Source organism: Ambystoma mexicanum, chromosome 3p (genome assembly GCF_040938575.1).
Source record: "Ambystoma mexicanum isolate Mex_15411 chromosome 3p, UKY_AmexF1_1, whole genome shotgun sequence".
Classification (NCBI taxonomy): domain Eukaryota; kingdom Metazoa; phylum Chordata; class Amphibia; order Caudata; family Ambystomatidae; genus Ambystoma; species Ambystoma mexicanum.
The window spans coordinates 525,688,068-525,709,434 of NC_090925.1; the positions used below are offsets into that span (position 1 = coordinate 525,688,068).

The 21,367-nt window shown below is 42.9% G+C and overlaps 1 long non-coding RNA gene across 4 annotated transcripts in view; it reads left to right on the forward strand.

Annotated features, from left to right (window-relative positions):
- LOC138580579 (uncharacterized) overlaps nt 1–20,697 on the forward strand; it is a 28,516-nt gene extending 7,819 nt beyond the window's left edge. For 2 of the 4 annotated variants that reach the window (XR_011304293.1, XR_011304296.1), the window contains exons 4-5: nt 10,766–13,297; nt 13,774–20,697. This is a non-coding gene — a long non-coding RNA (uncharacterized lncRNA). The remainder of the gene's footprint in view (nt 1–10,765; nt 13,298–13,773) is intronic. The other 2 variants (XR_011304295.1, XR_011304294.1) reach the window with 2 other exon arrangements.
- The last annotated feature ends 670 nt before the right edge of the window (nt 20,698–21,367 follow it).

Below are 21,367 nucleotides of genomic sequence, written 5' to 3' on the forward strand. Positions count from 1 at the left end.
TGGGACCCAGTAAGAGACAGTGCTAGAATCTTACTCCCAAACAAACCATCTAAGGAATTGCGGGAAATAAATTGACAACCTATCCCTGGTCAACGCCAGGAGGTAGTCCCTGGTCAACGCCAGGAGGTAGAAGAGAGGCTACACATTTTACTCGCATGTGCACAGGTCAGCAGCAAGAATAGACTATTTTTTGGTCTCAAGATCCTTGCTAGGACAAGTGGCCGACATAGAAGTGGGAGCAATAAAACTAGCTGACCATGCCTCTATCGCCCTTAAAATTAGAAGGAATCGAACTTCCCTCAGGGCTATGGAAAAGGAAACGCCCATCTTACATCTTCAAAGACGAGACCCTGAAGGGGGAATTATGGGAGGGAATAGAGAATTTCTTAACATCAGTCAGGAAGTAAGCCCTCTCATGATCTGGGATTCATTCAAAGCCACGACACAGGGAAAGATAATCGCAATAAAATTTTCAAGGGACAGGCAGCGTAGTAAAAGTAGTAATGCTTAAGATGGCAGCAGGGACGACGGGTGAGATTAGAAGTGCATACAGGGCAATTGGGGGACAACTTGAAATCATACAAACCAGTAGAGCCGAACGTGCCCTAACGCATCTTCTACCAAGATACTATATGAAAGCAAACAAACTCCTAGCAAAAATGCTTGAAAAAGATAGGACCATCTTGAAAATCAGGGCACAAGAAGGGGGAAGAAAGATCCGACCACGCATCCATTACGAGGGAATTTACGAAATACTACTCAACCCTATACAGGATGGAAGTCTTAAAGAGTGAGGCGCAACTAGAATATCTGAAAAAACTGTAGCTTACCAATATCGGACCAAGAGAAGGCATTACTAGAGAAAAGGCATCACCATGGAGGAAGTCTGCAAAGACACTCCCACCCAATAAAGCCCCAGGTACAGATGGTTTTACGACCGACTTTTACAAGCAATTCTGGGACGTCCTGGCCCCCCACCTAACCGCCCTTTTCAGCAGGCTCGGGTAAGGGGGAGCGATCACACTCTCAGTGGAAGAAGCAAGGTCATGCTGCTGCCTAAACCAAGAACCCGTCCCTATGCGGCTCATACAGGCCAATAACGCTCATTAACACGGATGCCAAGATCTTTACTAAAACCCTAGCAAACCGCCTGGAGCACCTCCTCCCCAAGCTGATAGACCCCCCGATCAGTCAGGCTAACACCCAAATAATCGCCCACATGCCCGAAAAAGCACACACACCAGCTCTATTGGTCGCACTAGATGCAGAAAAAGCTTTCCACAGGGTGGAGTGGAAATTCCTAATCCACACCATGATCGAAATAGGCTTTGGGGAAGTCCTAATGGCCAAAATAGCCTCCAATTGCTGCAATCCCTCCCTGTGTCCACTAATAAATGGAGACCTGTCGGTCCCAATAGCAGTAACAGGAGGTATGAAGCAGGGCTGCCCCCTGTGCCCACTCTTATACACCATACACCTAGAGCCTCTATTGAGCAAGATAATAGGCAACAAAGATATAGAGGGAGTCTCCTTCGGAGGTAGGGAGCACAAGGTGGCAGCGTTCGCTGATGACATGCTACTAATGATGACAAACCCGGGTAAATCCCTCCACGCCATGAACTAAGTTTTATCCCAATTTTAGAAGGGTCGCTAGCCTAAAGATAAATAGAAACTAATCTAAAATACTGAATCTGTCAGTACCATGAGAAAAGGAAAAATAACTAAAATCCAGCTTTCCATATTCTTTGGCCCCCAACACTATAAAATACCTAGGAATCCATATCACTAAAACCTTAGCCCAGCTATTCATGGCAAACTGTTGTAACCCTGACGCCCCTATTAGGACTATGCTGCAAAGGTAGAGCCCTCTGACCATTTCCTGGATGGGAAGGATAAATATACTGAAAATGGTCCTCCTACCAAAGCTGCTGTATGTATTTATGGCCCTCCCCACAAAAATTCCATGTCATACGTTTGTGTCATCCGGAAACTCACAAGTGCCTTCATCTGGAAAAGCAAAAAAACAAGAATCTCAAATAAGGTGATGTTACTACCCAGAAACAAGGGGGGGTATGGTCGAGCCAGACTTGAAAGCCTACTATCACGCAGTGCAGATCAGGGTCATTGGGGACTGGTTAAGGGACAACCAAGAGAATAAGTGGAGAGAAATGGACAGGGCAGTGGTGGGGGCACACCTCGAGGAGGTCCTATGGGGTCTGGCCTCCCTGGGCACCTCGAAGATGCGCTGCAGCGATACTCTGGTAGGGAAATCGGTGGGATGCGTTGGCAAAACGCTCTAAAATGACCACCTTCCCATCCCCCCCTCACTCTGATCTTCAGGATTCCACATTTCACACCTGGAATGTCTGGAAATGGTAGGAAGGTGGGCGTCACAATTTCCCCCTGCACCGCTTGATGCACCAGTGTAAACTAGACTTTGAGGTGGGGGAAGGGGAGAGATTCCACTACGCACAAATGAGAAGACCCTAAAGTAAAAGAAACGTCAACAAGAGTCTTGACCCCTTTCGAGAAATGTGTTACTACCAACACAGGAGACAAACACATAGTGGGGGCAATATGCAGCATAATTAAAGAGAGGGGAAAAAGAAGGGGAAAGACGCTGCATGGCCAATTGGGGAATAGGAGATGGAACATATGATGACGGCCAACGTATAGGACTATGGTGAAACATCCCAAGAGTCGTATTGTCATACAGGACATTTGTATAAAGATAATGTACCAGTGGCATCTTACCCCCACTAGAATGTTCACAATCTACCGTACTACATCCAAACTCTGTTGGAGGGAATGCGGGAAGGAGAATTTAGGCCAATGTTTCAAGAGGCAGTGAAAGAAATACTAGGGGTGGGAGAGACGGGCAACCTGGGTCTATTTATAATGTGCCTGGGGGGAGAACTGGAGAACCTCCCGATCGCAAAGTCTACGTGATTTTGGTAACGGCTGGGGCCTTGCTAGTAGCTCGCGAGTGGAAGCTGCACCCACAGAACATGAATGGGTGGGGAAGATATGGAACTTTGTAGCCATGGAGTGGGTGTGATGCTCCATCCGGGGGGACCACCAGAGATTCCTTATGGACTGGCACCTGGTGATGAAATTTCTAATGGGACTCCAAAAACGCATGGTGCCCAAGAAGGACGAAACTACGGGGCGTAATGTAAAGCCTTCTCCCCACCTGGAGAAACCAACACGTCGGCAATCCAAAGAAGGGCAAGGAGGGTGGAACTAATAAGGAGGGGGAGGGAGAGAAAACAACCCTCAAACACAACACAAGAGAAGAGAAATGGTGAGGGAATCAAGCCCAACAGGAGGAAACCGAATGAGTGAAACCAATATAAAGACAAAGGACTGGAACTATCGAGACCTGGGAAGAGGAGGAGGTGGGAGTGGGGGGGAGGGGTAGTGCGAGTGCAGGGGGAGTTGATTTCAAAGTTATGTTTAAACAAAATGCCAATAAAAAAAGTATATGAACAAAAATATATATTCACATTCAAGAAGAAGCTGGAGCTTTGGAGGAGGAGGGTTGACGTCTGCATTACCGATGTGGTTCCATTATTGGCAGATGCTCTTGAGGAGACGGGAGTATGATCTTTCATGTGTTGCTGAACTAATAGGAAACCATCTCAGAACCAATCTCAAAGTACTTCCAGAGGACAATTGTAAATTCAATGACCAAGTGGTTCAGCCTTTCCTAGCAGACATCATAAGCAAACGTATAAAGCGCACAGTCACTTTAGAAGTTTTCGTAACAACGTTGGGGGGGCCCACCACCCAATACACCTTCAGGAGGAAGTAATGGAGCTTCAAGTGACCTTAAAAAAATTATTTGCGTGGATTTTGGCAAAATGCGTTATTGCAAGCAATGATTTTGAAAGAATTTAATGTGGGGCACTATTCTACACCAGCACGCAATAACCGTTCGCAACCGATAAACATTTTGGAGTCCATGTGTATAGGGGGGCCCACACCAGGTACATTTTTCTTAGGGGAGCTCGGGGGTCCAAAAAGTTTGAAGGCCACTAATGTAGAGTGACTTATCTTGTTATCAAGAAAATGTATTTTTTAAAAAAGTCGGAAAACCTCATTGCTATCTTGCTAGCACCATTATATCTTAACATATATTTTGATTTGCTAGTTTGGAAGAGCACTTGGACCCTCACCGTTTCCTAGGCGACAATGCACGTGTGGGCTTGAACGGCAGAAGCTTACTGTACTAAACAAACCTTTGCAAAATCCCTTTACTTTACTTTTTAAAATGGTCCATTATGTACGTGCTTTCGGTGCCCCTGTGTGCGACGTTGTTGTGTACGAGTTGTATCCGTACACATGACCGCACCTTCAGTGGGTACAAGCGAAGTGCTTTACTGTGAAGGAAAGAGTCATACGGGCCCAGTGATACTCTAGATTTGACTCGGTCGTCTGCTTAAAACATTGCAGTGTCGCATGAGAATATGTCTATTGTATATAAAGGGCACAGTGCTTGTAATTTTCAATAAGTTGCCCAGACAGCTGCATACCGGTGCACAGACACCTGCTGGCATAGATTTCCCTTGTGTGGGGATTGTTGTGTGGCGTGAGGGAAGCGTGTGTGACTTTAGCAGCATCTTCAATATTGCTTCATTCTGAAGCAGCGTGGCCAAGCTTTTATTTGGCTGGCATGAAGGCTGGCTACGTTTTGAAGTGGGTGGCAGACTGTTTGAGCTGCTGTGTGGTACGGCATGTGCTGCACACACCGCCAGGTGTAGTCTCAGGCCGGGGATGGTTTAAATGCCCTGATGAATGCGCTCTTTGATTCCTGCCTTCCTGCTTCTGGTTGCACAAGGTGCTTTGGGCTTTACTTTACAAAAAGATCCAAATTAGATTTGCTGTTGTGATTCTGCACACAGAGAATGGTTGCAGATATTGGCCATCCAAGCTCTTCTCCCTCCCACTTTCATTCTCTCCCCATGCCCGTAACCTTGGTCTTCATATTGACCCTCGCCTCTCTTAACCTCACCACATTTCTATTACTGCCAAGTCTTGTCGCTTTCACATTTACAACATTTGTAAAATCCGCCCCCCTCCTAACCCGCCTCCTAACCTTTCACGCTACTAAACTCTTAATTACCTCCCTCATCTTCTCCAGACTTTTCTACCGTTCCTCCCTTTTTTTGAACTCCCCTCCTCTCACCTCTCCCCACTCAAATTTGTCTACCACTCTGCCATCCGCTCCCTCTGCCTTCTCTCACCACGCCATCTCCTCTTCTCTCACCTCTCTAGGTTGGCTCTCTTTTCACTCCCAGCTCAAATTCAAGTTCCTCTGTCTTGTTTTCAAATCCTTCTATGGTCTTGCCCCCCGCCCCCACATTTCCTCCCTTCTTACTTTCGATAACCCTTCTCGTTCTCTCCGCTCTGCTAATCTTTTCCTACTCTCTCCTCCTCCACCACCACCCTGCGCCCCCTCCCGTTCTTACCAACTCCTCGCTCCCTTCCACTGGAACCGCCTCCCCCTCCACATCCGCTCTTCTCCCTCCTACCCTTCCTTTCACTCTTCTCTAAAATCTTATCTTTTCCATTCCCCTCCCTAACACCCTTCGCTTCTTTTCCTACTTCACCTACCGCCTCATACCTCACCTCTTACTCCTGCACTTCCTTACCCTCTCCATCCTCTCTACTCCCTTCTACCCCACCTCTGGCTCTCCCTCTTACATCCGCTTCTACCTCCCCATTCCCTCTCACACCTCTGTCCCTCTCCACTCCCTCCTCACCTCAGCAATATTGTAAATTGTTCTTTATACTGTTTTCGAGTTATGATTCAATTGCCATCTTATGCTTGTTGTATTTTTGCTTGTTCGCATGTAAAGCACTTTGGATTAAAGGGCTATATAAATTAAATAAACACTAAATACAAATTAAGAAGGGAGAGAAAAAGGCTCCTCTAACCAACAGTGGACAGATGCCCCCCCGTCCTCCATCTATCCATTTCTCTTAACAATGCTTGCAACCTGATCCTTTCTTTAACTTAAGCCATTGAACACCAGCCAACAAAAATAAAAGTGGCATCTGTTAATTGTCCAGCATCTGAATTTGCATTAAAGGGGAGTCTCGACCACCCAACCCCTCTGTTCAAGCTGTGGAAGATTGTTTACAGTATGTGCATCAGTTTGAGATTTGTGTAATGTGATAAGTGTACAGGACAGGTACTCTGTTGTTAACAAAGCATCCCTAAAGAGGTTTAGCTGCTCCCCGATCCCCTCCTAAAAAGCAAACGCTGTCATTTTGTATTGTAATGCTTTTGAATATATGTTTTCACTGCTGGAAGTTAGGGATGCTGTACTCGTGAGGCAGAGCTGTTGCATTGCTTCTACGCCTTAATTTTAAAGATCATATAGAGGGCTTGTTTACCCCAGTTTTCCATTGCCTTTTCAGTTCACAGTAGGGCTAGTTGTGCCAGCATTTGGGCATGGGGGACAGTGCTCTAATTCCCTCCATCTAGTCGTGCTATCCTCCAACTAGTTTAGTTTATGTTCAACACTTTGGGGAAATTGCTACATGATTTAATATATACAAATTTACGTTTCAGGGACTCTGTATACTGCATGTTTTAGTTAGTTTTCCCCTATCATATTACGGCAATTTGGAAATATGTGTACCACCGGCACTCTAAATATTTATTGTATGGGTCACACCGGTACGGGCTCACGAGACGTACCGTTATGCGCTACAATACGGACGTCTCTTCACAGCTTGGCTTTTTTTAATGCATGCCCTCTTTTTTGACTGCATCTTTTCCAACAATAATTTGTTGCCACACGGTGTGGAGACGCAACTATTTTTGAGACGCCGTGCTGTTCGTCACTGCACGCTTTTTTAGGCGTTGTTATGCATTGACATGGTCTGTGTTTGTCGGTACATTTGCCAGATATTACGAACAGCTGGTTCGATATAAACCTGCAGCGGCCACTACCGCATTCATGAAGTTTGTTCAGCTGCTTGATTATACGTAACGGTGCGACGTTAAACACCATTTTGAATTAGTGATTTGGTCGACTTTATTCGGCTATGTAAGTGATTTTCATTGCGTTGGCCTATTACTGTTGGATTTTGAAAGTTACTGACTTTTTCCAACATGATATCTAGTAACAGCTTTTAGATTTATGCTGTACTTGATATTCATCGTACATTTCCATCCTTCTGTCTGTTCTTGTGCTCCGTTTCCATAGGGTGTGTTTCCCCATGATTTTGACTGGGTTATGCAGTGTGGTTTACCATTTATGACTCATCAACTGGTTTACACGTTGAGATTCAACTCATGGCAGAGTAAGTGTCACTTAGATCGAATTTTCACCTTTATCTTGTTACATTTCAGTAATTGAGATATTATTATTATAGACTGCTACCGCCAGTTCATCTCTAACCTTCACCACTTTTGTGCGACCCTTCCCCCCCAGTCCAATTACCTTTGGCCATCTATGGGAGATCTGGTCTTTTTACTAGAGCGTTGCCAGCGATCAATGTTTTGCTTGTTTTGTTCCAGATTGTAATGTTTTAAACGCAATTGGAGTGTTTTTCTCTCTTTCTCACCCTTTGTGTGCGAAACCTGGTTGCAAGACACCTCTGGCCCTGCCCTCTCGCTGGCTATCCCACCAGGATACTCTATATTCAGGCAGGACTGGCTAGGTCAAAGGGGGGAGGGGTGGCCATCATAGCCAAGGACTTCCTTGACATTAAAAGAATTCAATGTGATTTTGATCATAATGCGGAATACCTCCTCGTTAAACTCAAGACATCCCCCAACTCCTCCATTGCCTTCCACCTCATATATCGCCCGCCAGGCCCATTAGGTGACTTCCAAGAATCCATCATCCGCTCCCTCTCCCACAACTTGAAAGCTACTTCCAAGTAGTATTACTCGGCGACCTCAATCTCGGCCTAGGCGATCCCCATGATTCCAATGCCTCCACACTTCAGAAAGGACTAGCCACCCTTGGATTTCTTCAAAGCATCACCGAACCCACCCACATCAAAGGACGTACATTGGATTGGGTTCACATCACAACTGTCCCATCCCTTTCTCCACCGCCACCCCCCCTACCGTGGTCAGACCATTTCTATATCAACTTTCACATTGACACATCCTCCTCAGCTCTCCCCAACCCCCCCCCCCCATCCTCCACCCTGCCACTCTCTCTAGGAGCTGACAAAAGACACTCTCCTACCGCACCTTCTAGTTCCAGCACTGCAACCTCCCTTTCGAAATGATCCTGTAATCCTAGCTAATACCTTCAACCAGGTGATTACCACTGCGGTAGACAATTGCCCCTCTGTTACAGCCAAGAAAACCAAGCACTCTAATGCCTGGTTCTCCCAAGCACTCGTGGATCTCCGAGCCAAAAAATGGGTATCACTTTCCACATGGAAACGAAACCCCACAAAACCGCATTCAAGACGATTGCGAGGGAATATAAAACAGCCATCATTCATGCCAAAGCTGATTCCTACAACACTAGGATCAACAATGCTAAATCGGGGACCAAAGAAATCTTCGCAATCTTTAGGGAACTGGAAGCACCGTCATCTCCACCCACCACAATTGTTAAAGATCAATCATGGTGCAACCAAATCCAAACTGCCATGCTTGACAAACTTGACACCCTACACACCAAAATTCTCGCCCATCAAGAAGCCCTCGCCGGCCTTATAGCCTCCCACAAAGCACCCTGAACACGCAATGCAGACAACCGGACACCAAAATTCGAATTCACTGCCATGAATGAAACAGAAGTCACGGCCCTCATAAAATCCATTAAGCCCTCCAATTTCAAGGGGGACGCATGCCCGACTCACATCATCAAAGAATGTGCCCCAGCACTGGCGCCATTTGTTACTGCTTTCATTAATTCATCATTCCGAACAGCCCATGTACCTACTTCCCTTAAAGAAGCTTGGGTGAGACCCCTACTAAAGAAACCTTCTCTCGATCCTATGACACCAGGGAACTATAGACCCATCACCATGGTTCCATTTTTATTAAAAATCCTGGACAAAGCAGCCTACCTGCAAGTTCAAAAATGTATTGAGGACAATCACCTTCTTGGACTTCGCCAAATGGGGCTTTCGTCCTCGCCATGGCACAGAAACGGCACTACTAAATTTGAAAAATCAAATAGATGACCTCAGGGATGCAGGCAAACCTGCCCTCCTCCTGCTACTAGACCTCTCCGCTGCCTTCAACCTCGTTGAGCACAAAACCTTATGTCACCATCTCACCTCCACGGCTAACTTCTCTCCTAAGGCTTGCGACTGGATCAACTCATTCCTTCAAGAGAGAGTGATGAAGGTCTTTTCTGAATCGGCCAATGCCACCCCGAGCCCTTTCAAATGTGGGTTCCCACAGGGCTCGTGCATAGCCCCTACGCTGTATAACCTTTTCACCAGGCCCTTATTCAAAATCTTAGACTCGCTGGGCATCTCATATACTAATTATGCAGATGATACCCAGGTGCTCATACCTCTCACAGGAGTCTATATAGCTGACTCCAACACCCTCAACCTCATCTACTCCACCTTACAATCTTGGATGGCAGACAATTGGCTATGTTGCTGATAGGATCCCCCTTCACTCTCAAACTTGCCAAAGAATACCACACCTTCACAACATCCCTATCGCAGTATCACAAACGATCAAAACACTAGGCGTGTACCTTGAACCAAACCTCACCATGGACAGGCAGGTCAACGCCATCGCATCCTCTGCAGCGTACCACGCCAAACTGACTAAAGCTGTCAGACCATTCCTAATCCAACAGAACTGTATCACCATAGCTAGAGCCCTCATCGGCTCTAGACTGGATTACTGCAATGCCCTCTTCATTGGCACATCTCAAAACAATCTGGCCAAACTTCAGATAGCACAGAACAACGCCCTTAGGGCTGCCACTGGCCTTTCACGTAGGGAACACATCTCCACGATCAGAAGACAGGCACATTGGCTACCAAGGAAAGGGTCGTCTTCAAAACACTAGCCCTTACCCACAAATATATTCACGGCCTCGCCCCCCAGATACCTTAGCAAAGGATCTCCAGACAAACAGCCGCCAGACCCGCAAGAACTGCATATGCTAGCCGCATCACAGTACCTCACTCACGCAGAGTGCGTGCTGGAGGTTCTAGCTTCCCAACCATGGCCGCCACTCTTTGGTACAAACTCCCAGATCAGATCTATCGAGTCCCATGCCGCCTTCCGCAAGGCCCTAAAAACTAGGCTCTTTGTCTAATGTGATTAACATTGTACTCGGTAACTCTACTGTATAAATAACTGAATGTTGTTAAGCTTTACACATCGGGCCGCTTATTGTAACCCATAAGCAAGCCTTCTTAAGTATACTTATAGCGCCTCGTTGCCTAGAGGGCTGCAGTGCGCTTTACAAATCCAAAATAAAATAATAAATATATTTAGTCACTTTTACATCTAGAGTGAGTTATTGGGAATGCAAATTTGTTTCTACTCCATTTTGTACCTCAAAACCATCTATGGGATATTTCGGTTTCACTCTCTCGCACTGTACATTGGGCCAGGACTTTATTGATTCAGTTCCGATGCCCGGCTGGCCCAACCATTTTTGGTGTCTGACCGCTTATGGGTGAATCTTTCTCTTTTTAGCAGGTCATGTGACCTTGTATTGACGCCCATTGATAGAGCGTTACACAGATATACACTGAACTGAATTGGTATGAGATCAGTAATTTCTGTTCTTCTGTTGTTTAGGTGCCAGGTCAAGACTGGCCTATAGAATTTTCGCAACAATCCAGCACCATTGATCACTGATGACTTCAGGCCATAAGTTACCCTGATGAATTTCCACACAATTAACTCAATTATGAAGATGGAAAGAAACATGTAGGTTGTTTGATTGGTCTACGTTTGCTTTGGTCTGTCAACTAATGACTTAAGTTCTCCAATTTCAGGACATTCTATTTATCTTCTAGCAATACAGTGTTTGTCACTGACTAGATTTTGAGTATGGTGCTATAATCCTTTACACAAGCAGTTTATTTGTGTTTATGTATTTTTTGTGTGTTTCACCATTGTATTTAAGGTTTGCATTTTAGATATGTATGAGTTTAGTATGGATGGAGTGACTGGTGAATTGAGTGGGTCTGGTTGTGTTGCATATTATTTTGAGTGATTGCCCTTTGACAATCATGTACTAATATTTCCATGAATTGCATTTTATCATTTCATTTGTTTTGATACATGATGAGATTTTATAATTCTTATGGTATATTCTATTAAATTAATCCATTTTCTATCGTGTTAGGATGTGATTGAATGTTTTCACCTCTAGGTTTGTGATGTGTTTTGCATTTATCTGGTTATATCATTAATCGGTTGTGTTATTAAGGGTTCAGTCTTGTCTTTTCACCTACAACAGATTCCATACCCCCGTCTCTTGGTTGCCCTATATATACTTGCTTCTTCCAAGCACAGCCGTGGGTAGATTTATTTCGTTTGGAGTCCTCCATTGTCTTTTGGTGCTAGTTATACTTATGTCACATTCTCTATTTAGGCTGATGAGGTTCCTGTAGGGTTTTTATTGCCCATTCAATGCGGTTTGTTTTTTCCAACCATTTCACCTCAGCAGTTCATTAGATAGTTTCCCTGTAAACTTTAGAACGTATTTATTGAATGCTTGCCAGGGCCAGTGATCAGAAAATATCATTTTGATCACTGTTTATGATGATCTGGGGTGAATGATTTTGATGGTGATTTATTTTTGTTGTCTCTAATGCTGGGACCGGTTCATTCTCGTTAGATGTTGTGGAGCTATTTTCTTTTACAGATTTTTCAGCAGAAGCATTGTGTATCAGAGGACTGGCGCGGTGGCTGCAGTTTTTCTGACCCGGGTGTGAAAGGAGTGCTGTTAATTGCCTTGCTATTTGAAAGTGGGAGGTCACTTTAAGGCGGTGATCTTCAGCCTTTTTATGCTGAGCCCTCCCTCCCTCCCCCCACCATAATGTGTAAAAATGTAGTTTCTGCCCCCGCCACAAATGCTTATATTTTCTACCATACTCCTTCAAGCCCCCCACTGCTGGGCATCATTGGGGCTCCCCAGTTTGTTTGAAGACCACTACCTTAAGGCACCCTAGCTGTTCAACATACAGAGGCCCACTTTTTGGGTGTGGCGATTCCTTCCCTTCCCAGTTCCACACAATGACTGTTCTTCTGATCGCTTTCAAACCGTTGCCAAGTAGGGGATAAATGCTCCTGCTGGCTGCCCCTCTCTGGGTTTAATTCTGTTGCTGCTCCAAAGCCCCCTCAATGTTCCACATGAATAGGTCCATGCCTTCCTCGGATAGGTGCACCTGACCAAGTAATAAGCTATCTACGTGTATCAGGCTGTGGCGCATGTGTGAGAAACCATGCCTCTGCAAAATGTACCCATGGCTTGGTTTACATTTTTGCAGGAATTTTCCACCGCTCATGAGCGCTGCACTAGTTCAGCTGTAGTGCATAATTTATGGCAAAGTAGTGATGCTTATGGGAGTGTGCGTGGGGGGGCTTCTGATACTTCTTGAGGATAGTGCTTGACTCATATTAGCAAAGGCCTGCTAAGGTGTAATATTTATTCCCCCCACATTAAAGATCACTTTGGTCATGGGTTCTGTTCCTGCATACCCTCCTATTTCTGGTACCTATCGTTTCCTGTACATGTTGCAATCTGCAAGCTGAGACTCCCTATGGTTGATATTTACAATTTTAAGAAACTGAAACCAGTGCTGGTCTTTTAAAGGACACACATACAAAATGACTCTGCAGCATTTTAGGTACAAGAGCTCTGCAGATAAGAACGTATTGCCTCCAGAACACCCACCTCTAATTCTATTAGCGAACAGATGTAACTAGTTTAAGCCACAATGGGTGAAGTCTTGGAGGAAGTTCCCAAGCACCAAGGGACGCTTCACTCTCAAATCGGGACACATCAGGCAGGAACATACATAGCAAACCCACTATAAATTAATGGTTTTGGGTACAGTTCACAAATACTTGGAGCATACTAAATTTACTTTTTTATTTTTTTATTTCTTCTTTTAGGCAATAACTCAAATCATGGCACACTTAATGTGCTTTTCTTTAATTCTGACAATTTTCTGTGTATTTGAAAGGATGGGGAATTTGAGCCTTTGGCCATTCCTGATGAAGTTAATTGTAAATGGCTGATGGAGGGTCTTGTTGAAAGTAGAAGAGAAATATGTGACGAAAAGGAGTTCAAGGCAGTAGTGCTTTTCTAGTCAGCAGGTAAGCAATGTTTTTTTTTTGTTGGTTTGTCTGTTTGATGTTTGGGGGAGGAGGGTACATCGGACGTCCCTATGTAGAGGCATTCCCCTTTTCACACATACAGATGAGTGCTGCACAATGCCCACTGCACACCACTCTTTTACAGCATCTCTTGCCTCTAGAGTAACTCTCTAAAGTATAGATGGTTTACATGATTTTTCTTATGTTATTGGCAAAGCGCTATGGGTTGAATGCCCTTGTGGACCGTAGTCCAGGTCAGAGTATATGTGCAGCAAGACAGAGTTGTGGGTAGCTGCATGAGGGAGGGAGGGAGGAAGGGGAAGCATAAAGGAGTGCGAGAATAAGCAAAAAAAAAAAACAAGGGACGGATGGGATCGTGCTTAAAGGGAGTCACCCCAGTGTACAGCTCAAGCAAAAAGTTTGTTCTTTTGATCATCACATTGTGAAGTTTCAACTTGCCTTTTATATACCCGCAGCCGAGAAACTATATACTAAGCCACAGAAAACATTTGACGAAATAATTAAAATCTATTGTGATGCAAAGGGACTAATTGAGGCTTTAAAAAAGAAAGGCAAAGGAGAAGCTACTGGTGGAACCTCGCAAGCGCTGGAAAAAAGTGTTGCGTGAACTACAAGAAGATGCAGTGAAAAAAACAATTATATTGTAAAAGCTGATGGGTGGAAACTGACTATTACCAAACTTATTTATGGCTGTTCACAAAAGCTGGAAAACCTAGTCTTTTGGCAAAGATGGCTAGTGTTCTTAACTCCACCTACATTCCTTCCTCAGAACCTACCTCTGTTAATTCACCTGGAGAATTGAAAGACACAACAGTAAGTCTCTGTGTAATGCAGTAGTTCCCTAAGGTGTAGCTGCGAAACAGCGACAATATTGGACTATAAAGTAACAGACAATTGTCTTCTACTAATGTTTTGTCGGACATATCTAATTTGACAAGCTCAACTCTATCACCATATCTTCTCAACAGTGTATACTTGTTACAGTATGACGGTCATGCCTGTTTGGACATTGAAGTGACACCTACACGTTCCCACACACTTGCTCAATCAATCAGATTATGGTCTTGGAATTGGAAAAACCCCACAACTGAGTTTAGTTGCTATGCCAGCCCCTGCTACTAATCGACAACATAATTGTAGCTCTCAAGCTCTGTAAAACTGAAGATGCAAGTGCTTTTGTGTGTAGAACTATATAGTTGGTTTGGTGAATTTTTAGGTTGATGCCAACTTGTAAATGGTACATGTTTTTGTGCTATTGATTTCTGTTGGGGGTCAGCTAGTGTTCTTGGGTGTGGTACATGGTCAAACTAATTGTTAGAAGCTCATAGTGATATTGGGTGAAGTAATTGGCGGTCTGTCATGCAGGTGGACCTTAACGGATTCTGTTTAGGTCACTGAAAGTGTGTATTTTAATGCAGTGATTTGTAATTGTGGGCGTTTATTGGATTTGATGCCATGTTAGCTAGAGGCGAGAACTAAAATGAGCGGGTTTACAGGTTGATTTGTGACATTGTGGGGTGGATTTGTAATTTTGTATACTAAATCAGCAAACTTAGTTAATGACATTTTAGTGCTCTAGCAAAGATGGAAAGTGATGGCTGCAATTTCCCTTGAGGTTTCCAGTACACTAGACTCGCTCTATAGTAATACCAGCTGTCTTGCACACAAGGAATCAAAACCCTTTTCCTAAATCGTTGGAAGCATTATGAAATAACTCCTCCTGAAGTTGTCTGCAATAATTCACAATTCCATAGCCATCCTGAAGTTGTCATGGGGTCATCTTGGAGTAATACAAGATCACTGGAAGTAATCGGAACACATCCTGGAGTAGTTTCTGTGATAACTAGAGCCATCTCCTTTTAAATATTTTGGCATATACACCTACTTCAGGATGTTTTCGGATTATCTCCCTGAACTAGCCATGGATGACTCTAGGATGGAGTCACAGGATGACTCCAGAATGATTCCAGGAAGATCTTCCTTCTTGACTTGGGCATTCTATGGAGTTCAACTTAATTAGTTCTTTTTTTTTTCGTAAGTAGCCAGAAGTGTCACAGCTCCCTGGTAGTTACCTTCCATTTTCTGCCATGCCGACACCAACAATTCCTGTGATAATCTGCAGCTAACTCATCCACCTCACTCCACTGCTTTATCTAGGGAAACATCTTATTTACATAGGAAAAAACACATGTGTGATATCAAATAACAAAGGCAAAATAGGAATAAAAGACAGAAATTGTGGCTCCCTGGTACACCATAAAACCGAGAGTCTGTATTATAATTATGCACCCAATTGCCTCTGCCAGGTTTTCCCAGGTGCTCTCCAAATACTATTTTGAAATGGGTGCCAATGAGCAACCACGCAGCTTCAGCTGGCCCTACATTTCCATGTTTACCACCAAATCTTCCCTGCACGTTTTACCTATTTTAACAAAGTGCTACGTCAACATCTAGAGCTGAACTTCATACAGCATTAAAAGGTTAAATGGTATGGCAGAAAAGCCGTAGAGAATAGACTTCAGATAACAGTGTTGTGAGAGAGTGAAGACCCTAGAACTGCATTAGACGCCAGAGTTGGTTGTAGATAATGATTGCAAAAAGGGGGCAGGGGGTTGGGTCACAATGGGAATGGAAGAACAGTACAACATGCTGGCATGCATGACTCTCAGGGCGCTGGATACAGCAGTTTTGTTTCGATGACCAACAAACTCTCTTCTTCCCATGACTTTGGGCACGTTGCGTTCTATGTCATGCACATCGCCTTATGTCATCTTGTCCCACATATTGAGGTTGAATATGCATGTTGCAGCAGGAATGGACATGTGCGTGCCAACAATCGGCCAGGCTGTCTATTGGCATTTAGTTCAGGAGACTAAGAATGCTCCAGTGGAATCCAGGGTAGGGTTGGCACTTTCGTTTGACGCAAAAACTGGCCGTGAAGCCTCTCCCTTGACGCGCCTGATTTTATAGATTTTTAAACTGTAGTGAAAGAGAAAAAAACTATGCTTGCAGGTATTTTTTAGTGTCCCTATATTCTTTTGTTTTTAAAATGGCAATCTACATTATTGAAAATGATATTGATGTGTTATTTATATAGTTCCTTTATCCAAAGCGCTGGCAATCGATGCTCTTGCTTCTTTGCAGTGGGAACACTAGATCTATTTGGCAAATTTTAGCCAGACCTAAAGATGATTTGTGATGCATATTGGAGAATCCAATCCCAGAGTATATGTGGAAGGAACATGTCTTGTTAAACTTTGTGTCCAAAAAAGAGTTGTCTTTGAAAATGATTATGCTGGGAAATGGTTAACGACCCCTAGTATTTTTGCGAAATTCATAAGGCAATAGTAAACCTGAAGAGCTCCCGGGCTGGACCAAATGGCCTGTCTAATGCGGTCCTTAAATCTGATCCTGGGGCATGGACAAAGGCTTTGTATGTCCTATTTTGTAAGATATGTTCTAAAAAACGTATAGCCCCCAAACCCTCATGCAAGTCAGCTATTCTACTACTGCCTAACACAAAACGGGTGATAGTTTGCAGGACATAATCTGCAGGACATAATCTATCGACTCCTCTACCTGTTAGATGTCACAGGCAAATTGTTTACCACTTTTGTGTTGAAGCACTCCAATCCCGGGTAGAAGAAAACAACATACTTCATGACACCCAAACAGGTTTCCGACGTGGATCTGAGACCACACACAATATCCGGTTACTAGATGCACTAATGTGTGAAGCTGCACAAAAGGGAAAGCCAGCACTCTTGTCATTTGGGTGGATTTCAGTGCTGCATTTGACTGTCAATCGAGTCACTCTGTGGAAGAAGCTGCGATCTAGGGGTTGCCCAGAAAAACTATTAAACTATCCTACATTTATACTCCAGTAATAGTGTACGAATGCGACTTGATCATTTTAGGACAGTGACATCCCCAATGGAGGTGAACAAAGGGGTTAGACAAGGTTGTATCGTGGTTGCCCTTTTGTTCAATCTAAATTTGGCAAAATTGATGGCTGCTGAGGGATGTCCTGTCGAGCTTGACCCCAGACATATTGCAAGCCTGCTCTATGCAGACAACCCTGTTCTGTTGGATCAGACAAGATGAGCTAAAAATACATTCAAGGCCCCCATTGAGTTTGAAGAGCAAATTGACCTGGTGATCAACACAAATAAGACTAAAATTAGGTTTGTAACAGGTAATAAGCACAACAGCGTAACATTTCAAATAGATTCACACACACAGTTGAGTATGTTGATAGTTACCCCTATCTAGGAATTGAATTGAATTGAGTGCTGATCGAAATTACAAATCTCTTGTGGAGGATAAAAAAAGGAAAGCCATACAGCTGACTTGCTTGATTAGAAAATTTGCAAGTCAGGCGGCGGGATACTCGATCGAAGGCATTCTCAAACTATATAAGCAAAGTTTTACACCTGGCATATTATATGGTCTTGAAGCATTCGCCATGAAAGCTCTCACATGGCTTAATGTAGTTGAGGGTAACTTCTGTAGAAAATTGCTGCATCTGTCTCCACAACAATGGCTCATCTCTGCCTTGAATTAGGATTGGTTTTATTGGGGTAAATCGGTAATTCTCCCCATCAACAACTTATGTATGCAATTCACATGTAGCCAGTTCCAGGTTACTTGGTGTCAAAACAGACTGAAATATTTGGGGATTTGGATTGGGCCAGAGGTGGTGAAGTTACCAAATATGAACTTTGATGTGATCATGCCGAAACTATGGTCGGACATGGATAGATGAGGAGTCCTGAAACTGTCAACATGGGGGAACATCAATTGTATTAAAATGAATCTCGCACCTCGTGTAAATTACCTTCTTTCCATGCTTCCAATCAAAGTGCCAAACCACTACTTCAAAGAGATGAATAGAATGATGCAAAAATGTTTATGGGACGGGAAACCTCCAAGACTTGCGCTATGGAAAATGCAGCTGCCTCAGCAGTATGGTGGAATGAATCTACCTCACTTCTCAGAATATCATTTGCCCTTCACGGTTAGGCATCTGTGTAAAATTATCAACACTGATGGAGAGCCAACGGTTGACATACTGAGAGAAAGTAATGCATAGTCTCATTTGGCCCCCAAGGCCTTATTATCTACAGTGTCAAAACAGTCCAAAAGGCAAAATTCCCCTGACTGCTTTTTTTGAAGGAGTGCTGGCGTGACCTGTCTAACAGTATTGGAACCAATCCCTTCTTATTCCCAGAGGCTTCGATCTGGCTCAGTCCAGCTTTGAAGCTACGTGGAAAAGTGCTATTCTGGCAAGCATGGTTCCTAGCAGGGATCCAATATATTGCAGACCTAATTAAAGATGAAGAATGGATTCCGTTTGCACAACTTTGCCACACTTTTGATCTAAAGGAATGCACCTGCGCACAGTATAGAAAGCTGAAGAGCATAGACTGGGGCTTAAGAGCGTCGCAAACCAAGGTTCTATTTAGGGTCTTTTGGACGCCAGTGCGTCTGTTTAAGAGACACTTGTTGGAAAATGATCTGTGCTGGTCATCATATCTGGTTCTGTCCCAAGACTAGGGTATTCTGGGAGGGAGTTTGTGAGAGATTAGGTTTGGTGTTGAGCTGCACCATTCCAATGGTTGCATCTCTCTTAGTACTGGGTGATGTATCATTGTTCGAGGATGTTGACTTTAGAAAGAAAATGTGGTTCTCAGTGCCTGTATGATTGCGGAAAAGATGATTCTTAGGGCTTGGAAGTCGTCCAGCTCTTTTTGCATCGATGAGTGGGTGGATGAGTTGCTTATGATCTCCACCTATGAAAAGGCAATTTGCAAATTGAAAGGCGAGACTGAAAGGTTTATGGACATATGGGGGATCTTTCTCAATGTGTATGGCTAAAGTCTCATGGTGACTCAATATGCTGGTGTGTTTTGTCCAAATTCACTATTGCCCTGAAATGTATTCTTATTTGCTCTTATGCTAGCCAAGACCATGCCATGTTACATGGGGATGTCTTTTGTGATTATTTATAAATTGTACTACCAAATGATAGTTAGATATTCTTCTGTTTCTTTCTCTTCTCCTTTTCTGGTCTCTTTTCAATTTTCTTTCTTCTACTTTCTCTTCTAATTTATGTTGTGTTATGCATTATGAGTTGTTTCTTCTTTTTCTTCTCTTTTGGACTCAATCTTGTGACCAGGTTTGTAAGTTTATGAAGCTTATTTATTTCTGATTGTATTGCAAACTTTATTGGTGAAAATAAAAAAAATTATAATCTGAAAAGTCAGGCTTTATGTATGTAGAGTTTCCCTCTAAATTAAATCTCGATGCATTCCCCAATGGCTGTTATTACAGTTTATGGGTACACACTATGTCTTGAAACCCTTTATTAACTTTGAAGTTAAATGACAAATGTTTTAAGGACATGAGTTGGAGCCCTGGCTGCACACGCGGCACTACATTTGGAGTCTTGAAGGTTATTTTTAAACATAAACGTGAACAGCAGGACTGGACTAATAACTATTCACATCTCCAAACAATAAGTATATATCGGTCATCAGTACCTCAAAACTCAGCAGTACCTTCTAAATTGCCCATGTCCTGCCATTCATAATTTTATGGTGAAACTGAGAGCAAATCAACTTTCAGTGCTCGCATTACAAGGTAATCATAGTAATATTCCCATTGAACAAGGAATATGCAGAGTTTGCAAAAGTCATTTAAACATTGAAACACCAAGACATGTTTTGACATTGTGTCCAAAGTTGGGAACACTTTATATGACCAACCTGGGTCACTTTGTAAGTAATTATGATACCATAAAAAGTGAAGAATTTGTGAATTTTTGTTTACACTCTATCCAGTTCATATTGCTCTATTTAAGATCTGGAGATTTGTATGGAAGAATTCGAACACCACGAGTACACCTAACTGAAGAAAACTCTGTTATTGTCTTGTATGCATTCTAAATTGAGATTATTGGAAAATGTCTGAGGAAATTGAAAGAAATGAATTTTAAATTAACCACTGATGTCTTTAAGGTTTTATACATTTTATAATCTGGAACTTGTATAATCTCTATCTTGTCATTTTAGTTGTTTTACGAAGACTTGGATTAATTGTGAAAATGTACCAGAGAGCCCATCAGTTATAGCTGCGACTTGCTAAGAGACAAAGGGCAAGGTCGTTAAGTAATTTGAGATAATGAAATACTATTTGTTAAAGGTTTTGGATTATGCTATCTCCTGGATACTTTGGATGTCTTGGATGTTTTATATTTTTATACATGATCTATAGAATGTTTGTGATTCTATGTTGCTTTGTTTTTATATGTTTTGTAAAGGTTCATAATGAATCAATACAAATAAATAAGAATTAAAATAAATTATGTAAAGCTGAAATGACATGTCACTAAATTGTATAACCGATTTTTAAACCTAAAAAAGATGAAAAGCTAAACTGGTTCTGATAACATTGAATCCAGTGACTGGCAAGCTGTAAGGTGTTAACAAGATGTGCATTAACCCACTTGACCATTTTGCCAGATCATTTAATATAATCATAAAGCTTTACTATAAGAATTGCTTAAAGCTTTGGAAGCCAGTGAATCCTTGCAATAGCTCAGTGGGTTAATGTTAAAGTTGTTATGTTAACATTAACAATTTGCAATTTGTAAGAAACTTTGCCATTATTGGCCAACCAAATTAATTTGATGTGAGCACAAAACTTTAACACCTAGCATAGGCAAATCCAGCATTAAGATGGTTCTTCCTAATCACTACCAAGCCTCTGGATGCAGAGGCCAGTCAAAATCCAACCAGAAAATATTTTCTACCACTATCGTATTAATTTTGTCAGTTGAGATAAGATGCTGAGCAGGATTTACTGACTTGCAACCGACTTGTCCCAGTTCCTCTTAGCCTTTCACAGATACTGGCCTGTTACATCTCCCCATTTTATTTGTATTGTTACATTTGTTAAGCATATCATGCAGCATTATTATAGATATCTTTCTCCCTCACACCATAATTGGACCCCCAGCTTTAAGGATTTCGCAATCATTTAAAATCC